Source organism: Ceratotherium simum, chromosome 5 (genome assembly GCF_057802395.1).
Source record: "Ceratotherium simum simum isolate JZ-2026a chromosome 5, ASM5780239v1, whole genome shotgun sequence".
NCBI lineage: Eukaryota > Metazoa > Chordata > Mammalia > Perissodactyla > Rhinocerotidae > Ceratotherium > Ceratotherium simum.
In genome coordinates, this window is record NC_141904.1 from 78,939,241 (window position 1) to 78,964,018 (window position 24,778).

A 24,778-nucleotide genomic window follows, 5' to 3' on the forward strand; every position below is an offset into this window, starting at 1 on the left:
AATATATATGTGTGTGTGTATCCATGTATATGTATACTTATTTATATTTACATATATACATATATATGATATATATATATATATATCAATCTACCTATTTATATTAAAAAATATGAGTTAATACCAATACTTCAAAATCCAATCCAATATCACCAGGTACATATATGTATATATTTGCTCAAGGCTAGAGGACACTGAAAGTAGTTTCAGGATTGCTGACTACCATATCACTATGAAAAGAGAATCTACTAATTAGAGTTTCAATATTTGTTTGCAGTTCTTTTTCTAACATAAAATTTACATACTGTGAAATTCACAAATCTTTAGTACCCAATTCAATGCATTTTGACAAAAATATGAAGTTTTTAAAACTCCCCAGGTGACCCTAATGTGTAATCAGAGTTCACTAGCTGTGTACAACTCAATGCTGCCTCCTTAAGTTATAAATTGAAATCAACATGATAAGAGATCTTGCAGAAATTCTTTAAAGGGGACAGATCTCTGGTTTTCCCAGTTTCTGGTATTTCAGATAAAGTTATGAAGCAAGTTTAGACCATTGATTTTGTAGCAGTCCACCCTAAGTATTTTTTTTTTTCCATTAATAGCTATTTCTTCACCTTTAAAGAGGTAGTGCAGAAATTTTTCCATTTCTTAAAATTGGATTTACAATTTATGGAATGACTGCTTTGACACTCATGGCCTGATAATTTCAGAGTGCTATCAGAAGAGGGAGCTCAAGGAGGAGAGAAGCTGAAATGCCCACTCTTTTCACACTGTCGATTATCTGCAGCTTTTGAGCAACTAGTCTTCTCTCCATATTCCCTTTGGAGGCTTCAAGACTTCTGAAAACACTGCTCCCAAGATACTTACAAAGTCATTTCAGCTCCCAATCTTGAGTTATTGTCTTCTGTCTCCTTGAGGATATAGAAAAATCACTTAAGGGGATTCTGGCCAATGGAGATTGAGGATTCTTTGATGTTAACAGTGACAGAAGACATGTGTGCTCCATATTTGGTGACTTGGTGTCTCCTACTGTGACAGTCAGTTGTGACTTGGTCATACAGAGAGGTATCTTAGAAATAATATTTAAATCAGTCTTTCAGTCAACAGATAATTATTGAGCACTCACCATGTCCCAGGAACTGGCTCTGGGTGATGGTAGTACAATAGTGATGAAGAAAAACAGAGTTTCTGTCCTCAAGGAGCTTTCATTCTAGAAGGAGGAAGCAAGCCATAAGCATACTAAACAATCTCAAATAAATTATGAAGATAATTTCAGGAAGACCTGTTAGGAGCATAGTTGGTTCATTCAGGCTGGAAATGATTTTCAACTGGACCACATTTTTCATGGTGGATTTAGAGGGAAATGAATGAACTCAGGAGAGATATTTAGTAAGTAAAAGAAAAGAGTGATAGGAGAAGTTTATAGGTTGATGTAAGAGGAGTGTTAAGAATTACTTTCAGGATTCTGGATTTCCACCTTTTAGTGCTTCTCAAATATTCCATCATTAAAGTGCATATAACAGGACTGGCCCTGTGGCCTAGTGGTTACATTCGGCACACTCCTCTTCAGCGGCCTGGGTTTGGTTCCTGGGCATGGACCTATACCACTTGTCAGTGGCCATGCTGTGGCGGCAACCCACATACAAAATAGAGGAAGATTGGCACAGATGTTAGCTCAGGGAAAATCTTTCTCAAGTGAAAAGAGGAAGATTGGCAACAGATGTTAATTCAGGGCAAATTTTCCTCAGCAAAAAAAAAAAAAAAAAAATGCATACAACAGCATAGCATCTAAGTTGAACTCTTTTTCTTTTGTTTATCTCCTGTTCCAAGCAATTTTCAAGCAACTTAGATTAACATTTCTTAGGCACAATATGGGCTCATTTGCTATTCCATTGAACAGCCTATGATGATGTTCTCCTATTCATTAATTCAATTCCATCTTCTCCCTTTTTCTTAATATCTTTGAGTAAACAATCTACCCAACTTTCCAAGCTCACATCATTCCTCCACTCTTCCTGTCACTTTCTCTCCCATCTACCTACTTTAATCTGTTTGACTTCCTTGATTGTTCCTTCAGGATTACTACACCCTCCATACTACTTCTATTCTCTCTTCTCTTTACTATCAAGTGTTTCTCTTGTCTTTAAATACCTATTTCAGAAACTCTGCCTTAACTCTTCACACACTGCAAATGAAAGACTCTTATAAAGTCTATATCTATCTTTGGAAATTATTTTCTTTTTTAGAATTAATATAATCAAATTAAGATGACAAACATTTAGAAGAACTTGAGCTTTGAATGGTTATTCTAGTAGAAGGATGGGGTTACAAAAGATCTTAAAATGAGAAAATTCGAAGGTCTTTAATTCAGTCCTTCATATGATGAGGGGATGCCCATTTCTAAGACTATTATTTATCTTTCCTGATTAAATATCTCCAGTGATGGGAAACTTACTACTCTCTGTGCCATTTTTTGGATATCTCTGACTGCTATATAATCTTACTTATATCAAGCAAAAATATACTTCATTATCAGTAAGGATAAGCTAAGCCATATTGCAATAATAAGCAACACTCAAATCCTAATTGCTTAACCCCTGAAAGTTCTTTTCTTGCTTATTCAAAAGTGCACATCTGGGTGATTCTTTAGGGCAGCTCTCCTCCATGTAGTGACTCAAGAATTCATTCTGTCTTCATTCCTCCACAAATGACTTGACAAGAGAAGGAAGAGAAGAAGGATCACATACTAGTTCTTAAATGCTTCAACCCAGAAGTGACACAGCTCATGTTTACTCCCAGAACTATTTATATAGTTCCACTTAATTGAAAAGCAGCTGGAAAATTGGGAGAGCACATGGATATTCAGAGAGCAGTAAATATCGCCACCACAGTTTGACCTTCTCATCCCGAAATATCCCTTTATTCCCTTTAACCGCTCAGCACAGTCACCCCTTCCTCATGGAGGCAACCTAAAATCCCATCCAGTTACTGCACTGAGTTGAACATCCAGGATCTCTGGGTGATGTGGCATTGTATTTTCCTTATCAAATCCAATCATGGATCCTTTTGTTAACCAAGAACTAAAAACACAAAGAAGCGTGCCCTTCTTGCAGACCACAAATCTTATTCATTTTATTTCCTGCCTATATGGAATGGTGGGAGCTCATGGTTGTTTTAATTCTTGAAAAGTCATAAGTTTAGTTTAGACTAGGTACATTTTGTTTGGTTAACACAACTTTCTTAAAACCTTTTAGGTTTTTCATCTATCTGCTTCCAGTCACTTAAATGTGGCAGTAAACACATCCACCTTTCTTTTCAAGATTTTCTCAAATTCTTGTTTCACTGTATTTTTACTCCAAAGATTCTCTTTCTTAACTTAATGGCAGCTTTCTTGAGGATGTCAGATTTCAGATGAGGAATTGTCCTTCTCATTGGCATCCTTAAAGGATGCCTTTGACTATAGTCAGCATAGAATTCATTGATCGTCTAGCAGTAGTACATGTATGATCTAGTTCACCTTTGATGTAATTTACTCTACATGAATGATACCCAGGACACTCATATACCCTACCTACCCCAGACAGGATGGTGCCTTGTTTCACTTGTATTTGGATGAAACTAAATAGTACAATGTCCAGATCTCTGAGCCTAGAAAGAGGTAAACATTCCCCATGCCCTCATACCTTGAAGAGGTTTTTTGTAACTTTCTAGGAGGGAAAAAAAAAAACTATGAGGCCAGCAGAGGGGTGAGGAAGAGACGATGGATTTGAGAGGCATTTAAAAGGTATGATCAACAATACATAATGACTGATCTGTGTTTTGGTAATATGGATTAAAAAGGAAATGTAGGGAGTTTCCATGTTAAGATGGCATATTGAACGTGTATATCTAATTTCACTCTCTCACCAAAATACACTAAAAACTATCATGAGAATATTTTTTAAATATATGTAATTCCGTAATATTTTGGAAACTGGAAAGTAGAGAGACTGGAAAGAGATAATTGACTAAACGGACTTAAGAAAGTAAGATTCTAAGACCATAAAGGAAGAACTGAGAACACTCCACTATGCATAGCAGAGTCTCTATTTAATGAAAATTACAATATAAATATAATTGGAGTCTGGGGAAAGGGAAACAAAATGGTGGTGGGAGAGAGGTACATTCTCATCTACCAAACAGAAAGTCAAGAGATGATGCCTAAAATGCATAAATTTAAAGATAGTAATTTATATAGAAATACAAAGATTTGTAAATTTCAGAAGGGCTAGTTAAGAGTCATTGCCTCTAGGGAGGGATACTTCTTGTAAGTCTATTAATACTGTTTGACTTTTAAAACTCTGCTCATATAATACTTTGAGAAAATAAGTTACAAAGAAGTTTATGATAAGTTTTCCTGATTTGCATCTTGTACAGATAATAAGAATTATTAGAAGTAGAAGGCATCCAGGAGAATAACAAAGGCCAAATCTGTGCTTTGACAGATGACAAAATTGAGGCATGATATAATTGTGTCTAATCTTACAGTTCTCCAAACATAGTCACTGACAGGAATGCAGTCATTTGCATGTCTAAATTAGTTTCTACTCCAAATAAAAGTCTCAACCATACTAGTAGGAAGGCAAGGATGTGGTCATGGAAATTCAACACCAATGCAATGCTGACTTCCTGGCATTGTGTCACAATGGTAGATTAAACATATTAAACACAAGGCAGACAGCATCGTCTCAATGATTAGCCATGGTAACTGTCAGAAATTGGACTGAAATCTGGATGCTGGAAAAGAGAAATATTTATGTATTTCAATGAGAGGGAAAGTAGAACACGCTGTGTATATATAGGCTGAAGTGAAAGCATACTAATAGGAGTGACAGTAATGAGATTATATGTATTATTAGCACTGACAATTATACTCTCATTAGTAAAATACACAAAGGGAATGAACACAATTATGTAGCAGACACTATGGGACAATGAACTTATTATACCATTTGCACTGTAGTCTATAAAAGTTTGCTGCTAGATTTTATGCTTTATGAGAGCAAAATTAAGCATTTCCCCTTCCATACCCCCATAAAATTTTGGAAAACTAATCTTTGAAGAAATTAGATTAGAAACGGGCCTTCAGTAGTCATCCTGTTCTGGGGTTTTTCTACTGTGCTCCTAGGCAATTTTGAGCTCCTGGAAAAGGGGGAAGGTGAAAAGTATTCCAGGCTCCTTCAGCCTTCTTCAGCCAGAGCAATGCTGCCTCTATGTGTTTTATCAGTTACTTGTCCCTATAGTATTTTAGATAACACGGTTCTACTGAAACAAAAAAGTTTGGCATTCAGAAGTCTTTTTCAACTTGCTTACTTTTGAGATGAGGAGTTTTACCCCTCAAGAGTTTAAGTGGCTTATTTAAGATCAAACTGAGCTAGAATGAGAACCAAGTCCCTGAATCCTTGGTTCCTTCCATGGCATTCCATTGCCATTTGTTCCATTACAAATTGGTTGTGACAAAAGCACCCTTTGTCCATGATGACCAACACTTGGAAGGACTTCATTCAACATGGCATACTTCTCTAGTACTGCAGAAACTGGCAGTGCAGATTAACTCCAAGATGCCAGACCAGCATTGATGACCTTCCAGAAATGATGGCTGAATGGGCTGGGAAGGGCCCTACTTGCCAGACTGTGCTAATTCATTTTGTTTGAAATGATTCACTTCAAGTACAATGGCCTGCAGTAAAAACCAAAAGTACAAAAGCCTTATTAAGAACTTACATGCTAGTTCCTGTATGAGTACTTTATGTAGAGTACTTACAATTAATTCATTTAGAACTAGAGGAATGGATCATTCATTTGGAATTGTGACCACCAGTCAACAAAATATTTCTGTTCAGTTCGTGCCAGATGTGGCTTTTAATGTACATGAAGAATTAAAAAACAAAACAATTAAACTTAGGGGCAGTTACTCCCTGCAAACTGGACTGAGTATGGCTTTTAGAAGCAGCAGTAATTTAGGATGGTAGAAAAGGTGGATAATCAACTCATTTCAATTCAGAAATGATGTGCGTCCCAGTTTTTTGCTGTCTGTCCCGCTAAAGCCAATATCTCTGCCTTGATGTGGGTCCCTGTGGATGGGATCACCCCAGCTTCCTTGTCAGCTCGTTTCCATTGGGAGGCACTAGCAGAAGATTGGCAGGCAGGAGGAGAGAGAGGTTGGGATACACTGCTTTAACAGTGCATCTCTGTTAAGAGATAAGACCTTCCAAGACTATGATTTCCCTGAGGTGGCAAAGTCTCCACGGTTGTATCTCTCACTGGACTTGAGTAACATTATTTCCTCCCCTGTACTGTCACCCAATGGCTTCCCAGTCTCAGCACTGGGAACGTCTCTAGTCTATGGGTACCTCATCATCCTTAACCCTGCCCTCACCTCTTTAAGTTATCTCGTCCTTAAAATCTTTTCATTTGAACTATCTGGGATGAATTCTTTTTCTGAATGGTACTGACAAATGCAACATATGACTTTAAAGTCATGAGAATGGTTTTATTGTGTCACTCAATACTGACTCTGATGACAGTGTCTAGAGTGAAATTTCCACAATGTGGCAAACCATAGCAACTCCACTGGCTTTCTAGAATCACCACTTAAAGAGTAGGTGTCTTTGGATATATAAGATATATAAATTCTGGTACATCTGTTAAAGTTTTTTTTTATTCATAATTTTTCACATACAGCAAGCAGGCTTAAAGAACATCTAGAGGTTTTGTATGATTTTTATAAAGAAAATGCCTTTCTGTGTCTGAGCATGGAATGGCTTCCCACATTTTGTAATGGAAACCATGTTAGACTAAGGACAGAGACCTGAGTTTCATTTCTTGCTGTCTGACTTTAGCACAGCCACATGAACTCTCTGATCCACTTTGCTTTCTTTTTTTAAATCAGTGATAGGAGTCATGGGACTGTTTCTCTCAGCCCTAGTTTCTGTGTTATTGCACTTGTCTCTAAGTGCAAGAATGTGCATATTCACGTGTTTGCACATTATTTGGCTTTGCTTTATATTTACAAACTGATTTCTAGGTCTAGATAGCAAGTTTCTCAAAGAGGGAGAAAAGGAGAAGCTGACCAGCCTAGCATAGTATCACACACTATGAATTCTCTTGGAAAATAGTGGCAGGGGGCTCATGGCGTGTATGCATGTATGCACATTCCTTTATTTTGCAGGTCTTTGGGGCAGTGTTTAAATCACACAGCATTCAGTGCCTCTCATAGCTGCAGATGAGATACCAAAACAGATTCCATTGGAAGCACATGGCTCATTTTCATTTGTGCTCAGTGTTGAAGACCATCTGTTCTTCTTCCCTGCCTGCCCCAGTGCCCCCTCCAGGCTCTGGGCTGTCTTGCCTCTCTTTGCAATTATTTCCCAGGCATGACTAAAGAGAGCTGCAGACTAAATTGCTTTCTCTTCTTACATCTTTGTACGTGTCAGATGAGATCAGGTTCAAACCAGGTTCCATTCTCTGCAGCACTGCTTCAAATCAAATCAAAATATCTGTTACGTGGGACCTGATGGGAAGTATATTTACTGCATCCCCTAATGGTCCTGCCATGTAGTCCCCAAAGCAGGGATACAAGGGGAGCTGTGGACTCAGAATTGCTTTCCAGGTGGAATCTTTCCCTTGGCTCTGCTTCTAGGTTAGTCTCTGCGAACATCTCAATGTTAAGAGGGGGAACATGGGACTTACCCGGAACTCTGACTTTCTCCAACCTTTTGCTTTCAAATTGTATAAATCTGTAGGGTTCCTGCACATTCTTCATTGGTTTGCCACACAGTAGGGAAAACAGTCCCAGAGGAATTTCTGCTCAATGTCATGAAGCTATAGATCTTTGTTCATCTGTGCTGGTCACTTGAACTTCCTCTTTATCTGTCTTTGTGCTCTATTTTGCTTCCAGCTTCTTAAGAAATAATATTTTTCCTTTATGGAATATTCAAGTAAACTGAGCTACATTGGGCTCTCTCTGAAATCCACAGGGTGTCTCTCTTTCTCTGGAAGAAAAAAAACACAAAAGGTTTACCTAAACCTTGTTCTTTTTTCTTTGTTCTGTTTTCACACAAATGCTGTTTTATTTATTCTTTTTTTAAATAAACATTTTTAGATACTAAGAAAAATTTCTGAAATCCCCTCTTATAAAGTCAGTTGGAGACAAAGTTTCAGCTTCCTCTCCTGATCACTTGAGATCACTTTCCAGAAGGATGTATATACAAAGGGTGATGGGACATATTGGTGAGCGTGTTTGGGGGCTCTTGAGATCTGTAGTTTTAGGGCTATGCAAATGTTGTTGGCTGTGTTTGACAACCTTTGTCTCTTCTCTCTTTCAGGGATGATCGCTCTTCCATGAATGAGGGTGAAGAGGTTTTGGGCATTTTCCCTGGTCTTAACTACAAACCAGCTTGTTTTGCAGAAAACAGGACCAAGTAACAACTCTGCAGTCTCTCTGCTTTCTTGTGCACTGGGCAGGCTCATTCCTAGTAAGACTGAACATTTACCAGTGTCACATCCCACCACTTGGAGGAGATAAGGAAGAAAGGGAAAGTGACAGCTGACAGCACTTGACAGCCCACCTGATGGCACCTGACAGGAGGACCTGGATGCATTTGACTTGACTGTTCATGTGACAGTAATCTAAGGCATATGAAGTGGGGATTTAGGAGTGCATAAGTCACTTTCCTGCCACCTGTGCTGAGGACAATCGTTACTGTCAGAGTATGCATCAAAACTGATTTTGAGGTTAGACAATAGGAAGCATGCTGGATGTAACCCTGGGCTTGGCCTCTACCCTCAGTCATTTCCCATCCCCTTAGGACTGAGTTAAGACAAGCTGTCTTGCTAGTCCGCGTATGGGCAGCCATTTAATTTGCCTAGTATCCTTTTTAACTTTAAAAAGGAGTATCCAATGTCCTTTATAAAGTTAAGGGGAAAACACTTCAAATCTTGAAGGGACGGTCAAGTCAGGATGCTCTCCTTCTCCTGTCCAAGCAGTCAATGTGCAAACCAAGCTCTCATGGGAGTTTGATCCCTGAGAGTGACTCAAAGAAGGAAAAGAATTGATCCTGATTCTTCCCACTGGCCTGGCCTAAAGACAGTGCCCTGAATTCTCACTTTCCTGAATTTCCAGGGCTACTTTGGTTCAGGGCCTTTCCAAAGCTTGGTCTTTCAACTTTCTCTTGGACTTTATGACCTACCTACCAAATATTCTTTCAATAAGTTACTTCTTGCTCTCCTTTTTTTTAAGTTGCCCCAAGTCATTTTTTGTTGCTTACTTTCCTCTTCCCAACCCTAATTGCTTTAATCCTCCTCTTTTTTCTTTCTTTCTTTTTTTTTTTTTTTAGCTCACCTTCCATATTGCTTTCAGAATAATCCCCCTACCTCATAGCTGATACATCCTTGCTAAACTGCCTCAGTGCTTTCAATGCCTCACTGATCTATGTCTGAATCCCTCAGCCTGGCTTTTAACGCTTTCCACGTGCTGGCTACACGTTCCTTCAAAGGAGACATTCTCAGAGAGTCAGATGATGGGAAGTAATCAGAATAGGGACTAGAGAAATAACACAGGGGAATTGGTATTTGTGTCTCAGGTTTTTTTCCTCTAAAAACATGAACGTAAAAATAATAAGATGTAATATCCTTTCTCTCTCTAACATTCTGTGCTTCAAATCTTGTCCCAACTTGACCATTTTTATTGGCATGCAGTGGGAATATAGCAATTTGGGGCACAGAGGAACCTATATACATCGGGCTGTCAGTCTTTGGGCCTCCCCACAATAAACATGTTTGAAGTAAGCACTATGTACACATGAAAATGTACACTATGGAAATCAGTGTGTAGTGAGAGAGTACAAATACATTACATTACCCATGGGTGCCATCCATTCTGCCATTTTCTAATTCTTTTGTAACTTCAAGCTTTCTGTCCCAATCCTACTTTCATTATCTCTCAAGGATTTTGCTCGGATGTTCCCAATCTCAAATTATATGCCCCTTCTCTCTTTTTTTTTTAATCTCTGTGTAGTATGCTTTCATATTCCATTGATCTAAGACATGTTCAGGGAGTTAGTTGGTCCAATGGAGGAGGCCAGGAGAGATCCATGCTTACTTGGATGAGAAGCTGGTTTAAATGTTTGTGTTATGTGCTGTTGAACTGGTAACACTATTCTTCGAGGGAAACAGATGCTGATGTTTTGGTGTCTGACTGTGGCTTCTTGTTCTAATGGCTCAGTATCAAGTTTCATGTTAAAGCAGTTCTTTTCCATGTCTTATTTAATGTGATCATTTTTTTTTCTTCTTTGTCTATTTAACTATCATCCTTGGATCTGGAAAATCATTTAAAAAGTATCTTGGCATTAAGGGAGTAAAAATGCATCAGTTGGCTTTGAGCTATTTTCATGAGAAACCTGTCAGTCACAGAGATGGACAGAAAGTATGTTTCTCCCAAATAAGTTTCTACCTCACTTTCACCTTGTCCTTTTCATTTTCTTCAACCCTCTGATGACTTCCATTGGCTTCCATTTCAATGAAGGAATGACTGCATTGTTTGCAATGGTCCCTTTTTCCTAGTCTCCATTCCATCTAAAATTATCTAAATTTACTTTTTTTCAGGTTGTCAAGTTGCACGGTAGATTAATTAAAAATATGAGTACTGATTTTTCTTCCCTGGGTTGCTTGTGAATGAAGTGTCGTTTACATTTAAAGTTATGTCAATGAAGCTTGCTGCTGAATGACCCATGACATCCAATGCAATGTAAGATATGTAAGCTTTCTACTTCCTTTCTAGTAGACCTGTGAGGTCATTGGGGTTCATTAATTCATTCATTCAGTAAACAAATATCTATTGAGTGTCTACTATATGTCAAATACTGCAATAGGCATTGGTGAGCACAGTAAGGAACAGTTTCTGCCCTCTTTGAACTTGATAGGGGAATATTAATCAAATAATCATGTATTAGTTATCTATTCCTATATAAAAAATTACTCCCAAACCAGCAGTTTAAAACAACAAACATCTATTACTTTATTCAGTCTCTAAGGGTCAGGAAACTGGGAGTGGCTTACTGGGTGGTTCTTGTTCAGAGTCTCTTATGAGGTTGTAGTCAAACTGTTGACCAGGGCTGCAGTCTCTGAAGATTTGACTGGGACTGGAATATGCACTTCCAAGCTCACTTACGTGGCTGTGAACAGGAGGCTTCAGTTCGTCACTGTGTGAGCCTCTGCAAAGGGCTGCTCATGATAAACCTTCCCCCAGGGCAAGTGATACGAGAGAGAGACATAAAGGCAGAGAGACAGAGAGTGAGAGGCCAAGATAGAAGTGACAGTCTTTTAAAACCAAACCTGCGAAGTGACTTGTGCCATGTCCTATTTGTCATACAAATCAACCCTGGAATAGTGAGCAGGGGACTACACAGGGTACCATTCCAAGGAGGCAGAGATCATTGGGTGCCATCTTGGAAGCTGGCTACCAAAAACCATGTAAATAAAAATAAATCTAAAATACAATAAGTACTATAAAGGAGACTTTTTTTTTTTTTAATTGAGAGCAGAATGGGAGGATTTGACTTGTCAGATCAGGAAAGCTTCCCTAAAAAATGAGAATTAAGCTGAAATTTGAAGGGTGAGTAGGTGTTAACTAGGAGAAGATGATAGAGAAGAATGATAGAAACAGAGGACCTCGCATATGCAAGGGCCCTATGAAGAGAAGGAACATAATGCTTTCAAGGGACTGAGAGGAAGCCGGATTGTAAGGAGTGGAGAGTAGAAAGAGGAGTGGTACTCAGTGAGCCCATGGAGATGGGGAGGGCCATACTTTGTAGAACCCTTAGACCATGTTATCAATGTAGTCTTCATTCTAATTACTTCAATGGAAGGGGCTTAAGAAGAGGCATCACCTAGTAAGACTGGTTCCTTTTTTTTTTTTTTTGGTATTTGATTAATTTTTTTATTGTGGTAAAGTGTATACAGCATAAAAGTTGCTATTTTAATCATTTTAAGGGTACAATTTAGTGGTGTTAATTATATTCACAATGTTGTGCAACCACCATTTATTTCTAAAACTTTTATTAACCCAAACAGGAAAATCTGTACTCATTAAACAATGGCTCCCCATTTCTTACACCTCCAGCCCCTATATCTAGAATAGGCAAATTCATAAATTTGAATTGAAGAATCTACTTTCTGTTTTTATGAATTTGCCTATTCTAGATATTTCATGTGAGTAGAATCATACAATATTTGTGCTTTGATGTCTAGCTTATTTCACTTAACATGTTTTCAACATTCATCCATATTGTAGCATGTATCAGAATTTCATTTCTTTTTATGGCTGAATAATATTTCATTGTGTGGATATATCACATTTTCTTTATTCATTCATCTGTTGATGGACACTTGGCTTATTTCTACCGTTTGGCTATTGTGAATAACGCTGCAATGAACTTTGGTGTACAAATGTCTGTTTCAGACCCTGCTTTCAATTCTTTTGGGTATACACCTGGGAGTGGAATTGCTAGATCGCATGGCAGTTCTATGGTCAGCTTTTGGAGGAATTGTCAAATTGGTTTTCTGCAGCAGCAAGACTGGTTGGTTGCCTTTGGAAAAGCTTACTCTGGCTGCAGGGTGGACACCTGCAAAACAGTTAATAGAAGGTGCCAGTAGATTCATGGGGAGGGTCAGATGGTTTTGGTATGATGGAATTGATCATCTTGAATTTGGAATATATACCATGAAGCTTTAAATGTTGCATGACCAAGAAGGCATGTGTCAAAGGATCATTGAATATGGAATCTATTGATAGGCATTTGAGTCTTGGCTAAATCACTCAGTTACTGGGTGATTCTCTGGCAGCCTAAGCTGCTATTCTAGACCTTGACCTTCTTGTAAGGAAGGATAATAACTTATACTAACTCACCTTAGTCATTAGGAGCCTATTATAGGAAATAAGAATAGCTTGGGAGAAATTTAACCATGTTGGAAAAATAACTTAAATACTCAGTACTCTGCAAGACACTTAAGTTCAAAGGTTTTATGTGACCATGTGCAGTTTATAAGTTTTAGCTTTGTTACTGCATATTTCAATGTGATAGAAGCACTGGAATTTAAAGGAAAGTTTAAGAATGTCTTTTGGGGAAACACTTACGCACACTTTTACCTTACCTGACAGCTATCTTTTTTTTTTTTCTGTCTTACTAATATGACAGGTAGTTGTAGTCATTTTATAAAATCTCTTTTTAAAGGGTGAGATAATTGTCATATATGTTTTTGTATCTATTCTGTGTCTCATGCTTAGAAAGCATTTGGTAAATATTTGTTGAATATATGAGTGAATGCAATAGTGGTCCAAAAAAATGCCAAAGGTCCTATGGCTAATTTGGGAAGCTTCTTTTGTAAATTTGGTGTAGGAATAAAGATGATGTTGCAATAAGAATCTTGGATTTTGGGAGAATATTGGGAGGAAAATTTTAGGAATTACCTAGAGTGCAGATAAGTCTTTTTTCTTCTCTCCTACTTGGATGATGTCACTAATAATGTGCTGACTTAGCTCTCATGTAATTGTCCTACCATAAAGCAGTTGTATTTTTATTTAATGTGGTTGGGGTCACAGACTGTCTTCTATTGCTTTGTTTCTTCTTTCCCATTTGGACAAACATGGACATAAACTTTGCATTTTATGAATTGATTTATGTTCTTTTTGTACCAGAAGGGTTATGCTTCTTCAGAATTAAGAATATATTCATGCTTGGGCCCTCTATAACCAGGAGTATAAATTTTCAAAATTTTTGCTCTGAATTTGGTCATTGAGACAACAGAGATACCGAAATCATAGTCTTGCCTTCACCTGCTGTTTTCTAATCATTCCTTGAGCCTAGGGTTGGGGGAGGGAATGGCAAGTATTGGAGAAACACTGCCAGGTAAGATGAGGAACGCGTTCCTGTCTCTGAGAAAGGAGTAGCTGCAGGAGTTTTCACCTCCCCAGGCCTAGATACATGTATTGCAGGGATTTTGGATAATGAGCTACAACTTTCCCATTTTTTTTTTTTTTGTGAAGAAGATTGGCCCTGGGCTAACATCCGTGCCCATCTTCCTCTGCTTTACATGTGGGATGCCTGCCACAGTTTGCCTTGATAAGCAGTATGTAGGTACACGCCTGGGATCCGAACCTGCAAACCCTGGGCCACCGAAGCGGAGTGCACTTAACCACTATGCCAACAGGCCGGCCCCAAAATTTCCTATTTTAAGCCCTGTACCACCCTAGCTCTATCTCCTTTTACTTGCTTTTGTAAGCCAGAGGAGGAAATAAAACTTCTACCTTAAGGAAGAAATCATATTGGTGAAATGAAGCCACTTTGTCAGAAGATTTGGGCATTTCTGAAGGAGTTGAGCCTCTCCCCCAGGGGCATTTTGCCGAGATATCGTTGGCATAAATGCTGATGTGGGCCCTCACTAACTTTTTGTCATACGGTATTACAAGATGGGCTGGCCTTGCTTAGGCTGGATTGGGGTAATTACATGCTTAGATCTCATAAAAGTTCAGAGCCGTTGACAGCATTGCCAGCACTTATTCAGAGTCGATGAAAAATGTGATGAATGTTTATTAAAATGTATAATCTATATATATATAGAAAATTCATATAGTAACTCTGTACACATATATTTGCAGTGAAGATATTTATTACCTAATGCTTCTATGCTTTGTTTATGAATTACTAAAAACCTATCATTTTTATAATTAAAATGTCATGTTATGCTAATATATGTTTATGTGGCTATATTTACTGAAACCAAACCTGGCATACATGCTGTGACTGGTAAGAATTTATTAGTAGATAGGGGATCCATAAGAGCAAATATGTGAAATATTCTGAAAAGTCCAGGGCTTTTGAGCCCTGCCAGTTATGTATGTGATTGTTTTGTTAGTCTCAGTTTATGTTTCAGGGATAAAGGCTGATTTATTTTTTCCTTTTTTTTGGCCAGTGGTTAAATTGCATGTTGAGAAAAACGTTGTTACCTATTGTGTCCAGTTGTTGGAATTAAAACCCTTCGATCTCCCAACTGAGTCTTTCTTTAAAGCCTGCAAGTCGGTAAGGGGCATTGTAAGCTCTCAACCACTCACAGAGCAGCCCTTCCACATTCTGCTTGCAATAATTCTGGATCCCAGATTTGACCTTAAGGTAGGTTGTGTGAAGGCATCAACAACAGGGTCAGAGGACTAACTAGCTTCAAACAGGAGGCAAATTGAGGCAAATCATGGAGGCCCATCACACATTCTGCAGCGCGGGAATGGGAGCCAATGAGATTCACAAGGTATAATGTTTTGTAAGGGAACAACCAAATACCCTGTCAAGCACAAGACAAAGCAAAGCACCAAAGCTACTGCCAAAGGCATCGGCAAGTTTCCAGTGAATTGAGTGCAGACTAATAAATTCTCAGGGGTCTGAGGACTCCGAGTGCCATGTGAATCAAGTTCAGGAGTCATGGTTTACATGAGCGAAGGCTCCTTTTCCCTCCAGGATCATGACTCTTGGAAGCCCTGACTAGAATTTTATTTCAATTTTGTCTCATTTTGCAACTAACGGTCCAGAATGTGGGATTAATGTGATTTCTGTTGTTTCACCAATAATTTCGAGTTTAAAGTGTTAGAAATCTTATCCAGATGAAGAAAGTCGTCCATATAGTGAACCACATCACCTACGTAGATTACTGATGGTACAAGCAAGGTGATTTTTAACATATTTGAATATATTTAAATGTAAACATAAAACCATTAAAGTTTTTCATACTTTTGTCCTTGTAAGAGAAACTGGTGTCTTTCTACACAAAATTAAGAATTATTTTTTAAAGAAAATTCTCACCAGCAAATAGAAATCAGCCAACATATTGTTGGTAGTATATGTCCTTTAAGAAATAGAAAAGAGTTTCCTATATGCATTAACATTTCATTTGAAATAGCAGGTATTTTTCTCTTTTGTTACTTTTACCTCCTTTATGACTGGCGATGGGCTTGGTGTTTAGTCGATTTTCCTCTCCATTCGGCCTGGTATGTGTGTCTGTGGGTGAGCTGAGGTGGGGCAAAGAGGCTGAAGAGGACCTTTAGCATTGAGTACTAGGAAGAAAGAGAGGCATCCCGGGAGAGTGGAAAGAGCCTGTACTTGGCAGTGGCTGTTCTAGTTATCTATCGCTGCATAACAAATCTCTTCAAAACTTAGTGGCTTAATGCAAACAACAATCAACTAGTTTGCTGACAAATCTGCAATGTGGGCAAGGCTGAGAGGGAACGACTTGTATCTGCTGAGACAGGATGACTTGAGTTGCTGGAGGCCTCTCTCTCTCTCCATGTTGTCTCAGGCCTTCTCCCCATCATCTTTTCACATAGTCCCTCGATTATGGTGGCTTCAAGGCAGTTGGACATGGTGGCTCAGATCTCCAAGGGCGAGTGTTCTGGAGAACACTCTGGAGATCTCAAAGTGGATGCTACAAGGCCTTTCATGATCCAGCTTTGCAAGTCACTCTGCCTCTCTGCTGCTGAATCCAACAGGTTATTGCCAAAGCTGGAGACCATCTAAAGGGGTAAGGACAGATTTTAATCAGCTACAACTATTGCAATAGGGAAAAGAGTCCATATAAAATTGAACTTAACTTTGATTTGTAGAGGTGACTGGGTGTTTTAAAGAGAGAGGGAATAAAGGGGGGCATGTGATCAGGGTCTCAGTAGAGTCAGGGAAGTGAAAAATTATAAAAAGCAGGAAGCAGGGGTTGGTCCATGTGACACCCATCTGGGTTTGCTAACTGGTGCTCATGGAATTTAGCCTCTTCCTCTCCCACAGAGGCTGGGAGACAGGAGTCCTAGCTTCAGGCAGGAGATGGCTGGAACAAACAGTAAATTCATCTGGCAGCCTTGAGTTTTCTCAGGCAAGCACTTTAAGGGGGGATGTGGCCTTGAGCTGTTAGAAACTGTGTTAATGTTTTGTTCAAGTCCTTATAGGTCAAGGTTGAGGCCTAGTTGAGAAGGAGCTCAGAGGAGCCTGGCTAGAGTTTGGTCAAGGAGAGAATCTTTGTCATTACACAGGGCTAGCTTGGATTCCTGTAGAAGGGGGCTGCAGAAGGGTGTGAATACCAGAGGTGCAGATTATTGGGGGACCACTTTCAAGGTTACCACAATAGTTAAGACTTCTGGAGCCAAACTGCCTGGGTGCAAAGCTGGCTCAGGCCTTTAGACCATGTTGACCGTAGATGAATTACTTCTCTTGCTGAAGCTTGGTTTCCTGGTCAGCAAAATGGGAGATAATTGTCATAGCTACCTCACAGAATGTAATGAGGATTAAATGAGATAGATAGTGCTTGGTAAGTAGTAAGTAAACTGCTCAATAAAAGTTAATTCTCATTATTATCATTGTTATGATATCACTACCATGGTAATTTACATGATAATGTGAATTCTTAGGCACTAAAAGTTTTTTTTGTTACAGAAGACCATTTAAAATTTGTCAGCATCCAGTCTTCCCTGGGTAGAATCCACATTCCTGTACGTATATATTTCCATTTCTGCCCTCTCATACTTACCACACAGGAGAATATCAAGAGATGCTTCTGCCATAAGGTAAGGTAGGGTGAGGTCATCCATGGTGTGCAGACCTCAGGCTAGGCCACAGTGGACACCCTTCTGGTCCTGCGTAGAAAAGATCATTTCATGTGAATGTGAAATTCACAGCTGTGCACTTTGCAAAAACTGTCCAGTGTAAATGTGAACATGTTTTTCTGCTTTTCTTAGAGATTGATATTGTGTTTTGGGCATTTTATTTATAAAATCCACTATTTAGAACAGGACAAAATTATTATGTATCATATAACATATCAAATATAGTCCATCTTACTTCATAGCAAAAGAGCTCTGTGTAGTCTGTACTCTTGTCAACACATACTTAATATTGAGAACAATCTGATTTTAAGTAGATTCAGTTAATCAGAACTCGGCAATGCTCTGACCATAAACAAAGGTTCCTTGATTGCACCAACATTGACGACCCAGTAACTAAACCAAAATGACTGCTGATGGGAAACGTTTAAGCAACATAGATCAATTTAAAATGTGAATTAGTCACCGATGGTCAGTGACATAACTTAAACACACTTCAGAATCACCTCCATGCTGGGAAGAATGTGTCTAGAGCAGAAAACACAGACATGTTTATATCAAAAGTAGATGACTTTGATAAAACTGACTTGCCTTATGGATGACTTTCACCTAGAACTTTGCTGATTCTAGGTCACTTCAGAAAATGAGGATTTAGAAAATCCTACTCTCAATATCAAATAACCTATGGAGAAATATTTGTTATTCTCTCTCACACACACATACACCTCATAAATACCCAATTGGTAAAGCATTTCAAGATTTCACATTTACCCGAGGGTGTGTGATAAAACTGAACAAACTGAGCTTCTAAAATATTGTCTTATACAATAGGTCATCATAATATTTGCATTTGACTTTATGAAGATACCTCCTCTTATTTAACAGGAATTATAAACTTGGTTTGGCATTAATACCGATGATCTCCCTTTAAGCACACATTTTCCCACAGCTGAGGTGCAGAAGGCCTATCAAAATTGTTAACGAAGTACCTAAGTCCCAGAGGCACCCTGAGTTATAATAGACTTTGAAATAAGAAGCCTATGAATAATTCAATGTTGTGGGTCCTCTAGTGGTGGGATTATTTCCCTTAGCACTACACAATAAAAAATTTAGTGCGCTTTATCTTAGAGGTAGGCAGACTAATGGACTGGAATCAAATGTGAGCCATTGGATTTGTTCTAAGGCTTTTATCAGTTGAAATGGAGAGAGAGGAAGAGGTTATGCTTATTTTTGATAAATTGTACAAATAAGTTTGGTTGGAATATACAACAATGTTGCTACTATTATTTTGTTTTAAAAATTAGAAAATACTCAATCTGGTGGTTGTAATGAAAGATTAAAGCTTTCCTGATACCCAAACCAAATGATTGATAGGACTACTCATCTAGAGGGGAGTCTGAATAATTGCTCTTATGTGAATGGTAGGGGATTATAGTCATGCACGGTGATGCAATTTCCACAGGCCATCATTCCTGCTTGGAGTATTCCTTTTCTTGAAGTCATTTATTTGGACTGGTCTCAGGGGTCTCTCAGCTGGTTACCAAAGGAGTAAATACGGGCTTGACTTGTATAACAAATGTCAGAGTCTCTTCTCAAGGCGTAGGTTGGAGGTAGATTCCCATTTGGCAGAATGAGACTTGCTCCAGGACAGATTCTCTTTAACTTGCCAGAAACATAAGCTTTTTTATTTGTTTTGAGCTGGATAGTTCCCCTGAGATCACAAGGCTCTTGAGATACACTGAAGCAGAGCTTTGAAAGGGGATGAGTGTGATTATCATTTTTGGACCAGGGAGTGGAGATCAGCTTTTGATTTTTTTTTTTTTTTTTTTGCGTGACACAAGTATAATCTCAATATACTAGTCCGTGACATCAAAAAAGACTACATTTCCTGTGTGTGCAAAAACAATGTTATCTTTGGTCTCCATTCATACGATTGTTGGCAACGAACTCTTCTTAGAGTGCCCCCTCTCACAAATATTTCTGGGAGTTCCTAAAAGGGTTCCCATATATTATCACAAGCCAATTTGATGGCAGAGCACTTAGCTATGTCTGCTTTGCTCTTCCTCTCTTGGTAATTCTCATATAGCTGATCTTTTGCCCAGGAAGTAACTTAATTAACAGGCTTCACTGCTTACAATCAGACCTCCACTATCAAAGTCAAGGACGTGTCTACAGATCTGAAACATTCATTCTTGGGGTGTGTATTAGTCATGACAGCTACACTATGCTGCAGCAACAAATAACCCCTAAGTCTTAATGGCTTAACACCACAAATGTTTACTTATCTTTCATACAACAGTCTGATTTGTGTTGGGTGGCTTTCCTTGGCAGCTTTCCTCTAAATGGTGACTCAGGGACCCAAGGATTTTCCATATTGTGATGTTGCCAGCTGAAACAAGTGGCTTCAGTGGTTACTACAGAAGGACAGGAGAGTTTTAGGGCAGCTGTTGATGCCATATACATCATGTCTGCCCACATGCATTTCCCTAGAACCCAGTTACATAGCTCCAACTTAACTGCAAGGGAGGCTGTGGAAATATAGTCTTCCTGGGTGTCCAGGGAGAGAAAAATGAAACATTAGCTAAATGTGTAACACAGGGTCTACCACAGGGAACCAGTTTATTTTGGAGTTCTAGGCAGAAGTGGGGAGAATGCAGCATCCCCTGCCTCCCCAACCCCCATGATTCTGGCCGTACTATGTCCCTACCTGAAGCATGAAACATATCAGCTTGAGCTCAGAGTTGCACTATTTCTGGCTCTTACATCTTGAAATATAGAAGCTCAAACCCATTCCAGGGGTCCTGCAGGGAACAGAATACCATGTTCTTTTCCCAATTCTCTTCCATTCTGCCCTTTGAATTCACATCCCTAAGCTAAACTCTTTCTTCCTTCCCTAGTTATAAAGCCCCAATTCCTCTTCACGTTAACCTCTACAAACAAATGTAGGGGAAGAGAGTAGTGACGATGTGGTCTATACTAACATCATTTGAGCTCCACCTCTGTCACCAAATGGGCTCTGAAACATGGGTTTTACCTTATTTTTAGCCTTTTCAGAAGGGTGTGGGAATTGAGGCAAAGATGGAACCACTTAGATATGGAAAGTTCGATCTGTTAAGATTGCTTTCAGCACCAAGTGACCCAATGCTTGAGCCACGGTGGCTTTAAATGGTTAGGGTTCATCTTCTTCCCTTCCTCCCTGCCTTCCTCTTTTTCCGCTTTTTATTTATTTTTTAAATAAGTCTGAAGGTAGATACTTGCTGGCATTGGTTCTTGCCCTTAATGATGCTAAGTCCAGCATTTCTGGAGTTTCCTTGTTCTTTTCCACATCAGCCGTGGTTGCAGAGGCCACGTGATGTGGGATGTTCCATCAGATTGAATGCGGAAGCAGATATGAATTACAAAGATTAGCAAAATATAAAACAATGTCATTCTTTTCCCTATTTTTTTTTTTTTTGCTTTGGAAAAAACATTTTTAATACAAACATTTCTGTTAATGAGTTTATTGTTATTTTGAAATAAATTAAAAAGAAATATTAAATGTTGCAGATGTAACTTCCAAAATAGTAAATATTTAATCCACATAAGCAAAAGTTTTTTGAGGGGGTCCTCAATGATTATTGAAAGTAGTAGAGTGATTCTGAGAAAAAGTTTAAGAAAAGCTGCTTTATAAAGTAAGGTTATTAATTCATTGTGTATCATGTGTATTGCATCTGTTTTTCTCAGTTTATCATTTGGCTATTTTATTGTGTTTTTAGTTATGAGAGTTTTATGATTTTTATGGAGTCTAGTCTATCAATTTATTCCCTATATATTTCCTCTATGTCTTTCTACTATTCTCATGTTTACATATTTTTTTTGCTTTAACATTATTTCATGTTTACATTTTTTGTATGTAAACATATAATTGTTTATATATTGTAATATATGGATATAACTCTTTTTTCCAAATATAAAGCCAGCTGTCTCAATATCATACATAGAATAAGTCATGGTTTCCTACTCTTTTCATTTGATAAATTCTAATGTATATTCCTTATTTTAAGAAACTTCTGATTTTTCCACTAGTCTTTGGCTATTTCTCTGCTAGATAAGACAGGCAGCTCTCATTACCATACCTTTAAAATATGATTTTGACACCCACCTGTTATCAAAAGTGCTCCTCATTTTCCTTTCCCACAATTGTATTGATTATTCTTATCCACTTATTTTCCCAGATAAAATTTAGAGTAATGCTTAAATTACAAAAAATAAAGAGTAATATGTTGATGGGAATTGCATTGAAAGTATGCATGCCGTTGGGGAGAACTGACTTCTTTATACTTCTGCGTCTTCTAGTATTCCTGTGCAGCAGTTTGTCTTCTTATATGTATTCAATAAAAGTTTATATATTCTTTCTTATAGGCCTTGTACTTTTTTGCTAGATTTATTTTCAGGATTTTATTGTTCTAAGTTTCTAAGAATATTTGGTTATATTTTTTCCTAATTAGGAAAAAATTAGGTTAAAATTTTTCCTAATCACCATGCCATCATCAAAACTATTTTAAGTGTCCGCACCTTCATCACCAATTTCAGGAATTTTTATGGTCATTCCTCCCTATGGGCTTCCAATTCCTCTGTCCATACTTATAATAATATACGATTAACATTATGTTAATTCATCTTGTTACATTCTTCTGTAAGGCACTAGAAAATCTGAGAGTGAACAATAGTCATCTTACGGGGCCAGCCCGGTGGCACAAGCAGTTAAGTGCGTGCGCTCTGCTTTGGCGGCCCAGGGTTCGCAGGTTCAGGTCCTGGGCATGGACCCACGCATCCCTTATCAAGCCATGCTGTGGCGGCGTCCCATTAAAAAGTAGACGAAGATGCGCAGGGATGTTAGCTCAGAGCTAGTCCTCCTCACCAAAAAAATAAAATATAAAAAAAAATAGTCATCTTCCTAATATAGATTTTCTAAAAATGTTTCCAAAATGAACTACTATGCCCTGTGTCCCACGGTATCTCTATTTCTAGGACCTGTTTTTTTCCAGCTTCCCAACAGACTCATGTCTTTTTTGAGGCTGTTCTTTTCTTTTTCACTCTGAGTATCTTAAGTTAAGGTTAGACTGCTCCAAAGGGAATTGAGCAGCTACATTGGATGCTATGGATAACCTGAACTTTATGTACTTTCCTGGACTGAAGTGGAGATGAATATAATAAAACTTCTGCAGAATTTTGAAAATTATTTTTTTAGTTATCAAGCGTCATGCAAAATTGTCTGGCCTATGCTATTGGAGTAATCCAGCTCTTTTAGAGAATATATAAATTCAGACACTTTAGCAAAAACTTCAGCTATTATTTGAGCTTTATATAAGAAGCCTTGAAAGAAATAGTTGCCTACTTTAATTTGTAAGGTTAGTTCTCTTGTTTATGGAACAAAAAAAGAAGCATATATTTTTAAAGTCTTATTAGTATAATAATGTTCACATCAAGCAACATGAGGTCTTTCATTTAACTATTTAACTCAATTAATAGCTAATGTTAAACACAAGACAACAGGCCCAAAATGGAGTAGCTTATGCTAAGCCCCACATCACCAAATTGGGACTTGACATAGTTTTGGCTCTCCCAGAAATGGAATGTTAAACCAGTCAATCAGGAATCACCTGGTCATCAGTAGTTATGTAATCTGCCTGACAGACCCCTGCCATCCCCTAAAGGGAAGTAACCTTGCAATAACCAACCTGCTTTTTGCCTAGTATGACTTCCTTTTTCCCACTCTCTTCTGGCTATAGAAGTCTTTCATTTTGTACAGCTCCTTGGAGCTCCTTCTGTCTGCTACACTGGATGCTGCCTAACTCATGAATTGATGAATAAAGCCAATTAGATCTTTAAAATCTACTCAGTTGAATTGTGTTTTTTAACAGTTTAGTGGCAGTGATGGGATCTGGAAGAGACTTCTGACAGCTTTGGGGACAACGAGAAACACAGGTTTCTTGTTTGGTACCCAGTGAATTCTTTGAGTTCTCTGTCTTTCCCACCATTTCTGAGGGCCGTGGGTAAGGTCCTCTCAGATCTGAGATCCATTCTCTTTGTGTTGAGCTTCCAATCTAATTGGCTTTCCAGTTCTGGGTTAACAGGTTAGTCTAGACTAATGAGGTCTCTAACAGAGTGCCAGTCTTTAGCCCTTGGTTAGCCTGCAGTCTCAGTCCAGGGCTTATCTGGTCATCTTGAGCTGATGGGCAGTTCCACCTGAAACCTGAGTCCTGAGTCCCTACCCCTTGATTAGTTCACAGGCCCCATTTGTTGGAGTCTCCTGGCTCAGTCTGTAGTTCCACTTTGGGAATTGCTGGTGGTGTGCACCTAAGGTCTTATCTTGGCCATTCTGCAGCAGCAGAGTAATCTCTTTGGTTACTTCTGGTGTCCACAGTTCTATTTCCTCAGTTACTGTTGGTTCCTGCTAATGTGCACATGAGGTAAAAGAATAACAGATTTATTGTTAGTGGGAATTTCAGTAGCCAAAGCCGCAAAATTGATGGGCATGGGTCGAGCTCATAAAAGGTGTTAGAGCGCTTGCCACCTAACTCCAAGATTCACATGCTAGGATAAGTTGGTCACAGAATGGGTTAGATTGACACTAGGTTACTTGCCAACCTCAAGAAAGTTTCCATACAATGAGGTACACTGTAGAACACCACACTGTCCACAGCCCAGTGGTACATCCCTCTAGGTATTAATTTGGCTCCAAGAGACCCAAGGCTTAGCTAAAGAGACGGGATCCTCAAGTTTCAAAGAACTGAACACACCACCCTCCAGCAAAACTGCTTATTTTATATTTAGGAAATGTGGTCCCAGAAGCTGTAAATATCTACAAAAATGGCAAAATCTTACTAAGACAACCTAGAATTACAATAGCCATTATGGAGAATGTTCTAATTAGACAAGATAATTCACTTAAGAAGTGCACTTGAAAGCAAGGGCTCCCAAAGTGAACAAACAGAAGGGGATACCTATTTTAATTGGCATGTAGAAGCCTCCAAAAGGCTTCAAGATTTCAAAATAACTTCATTGAAAGATTCATTGCAAAAGGCTAATGAAAAATTAAAGACACAAGAGGTACCTACAACAAAA

At 38.5% G+C, this 24,778-nt stretch overlaps 1 long non-coding RNA gene across 2 annotated transcripts in view; it reads right to left on the minus strand.

Annotated features, from left to right (window-relative positions):
• Positions 1-1,078: 1,078 nt before the first annotated feature.
• Positions 1,079-24,778, minus strand: part of LOC147917098 (uncharacterized) — a 94,404-nt gene continuing 70,704 nt past the window's right edge. For both annotated transcript variants that reach the window (XR_015552370.1, XR_015552369.1), the window contains 3 exons: positions 17,599-17,704; positions 7,735-8,036; positions 1,079-1,213 (listed from right to left, as the gene is read on the minus strand). This is a non-coding gene — a long non-coding RNA (uncharacterized LOC147917098). The remainder of the gene's footprint in view (positions 1,214-7,734; positions 8,037-17,598; positions 17,705-24,778) is intronic.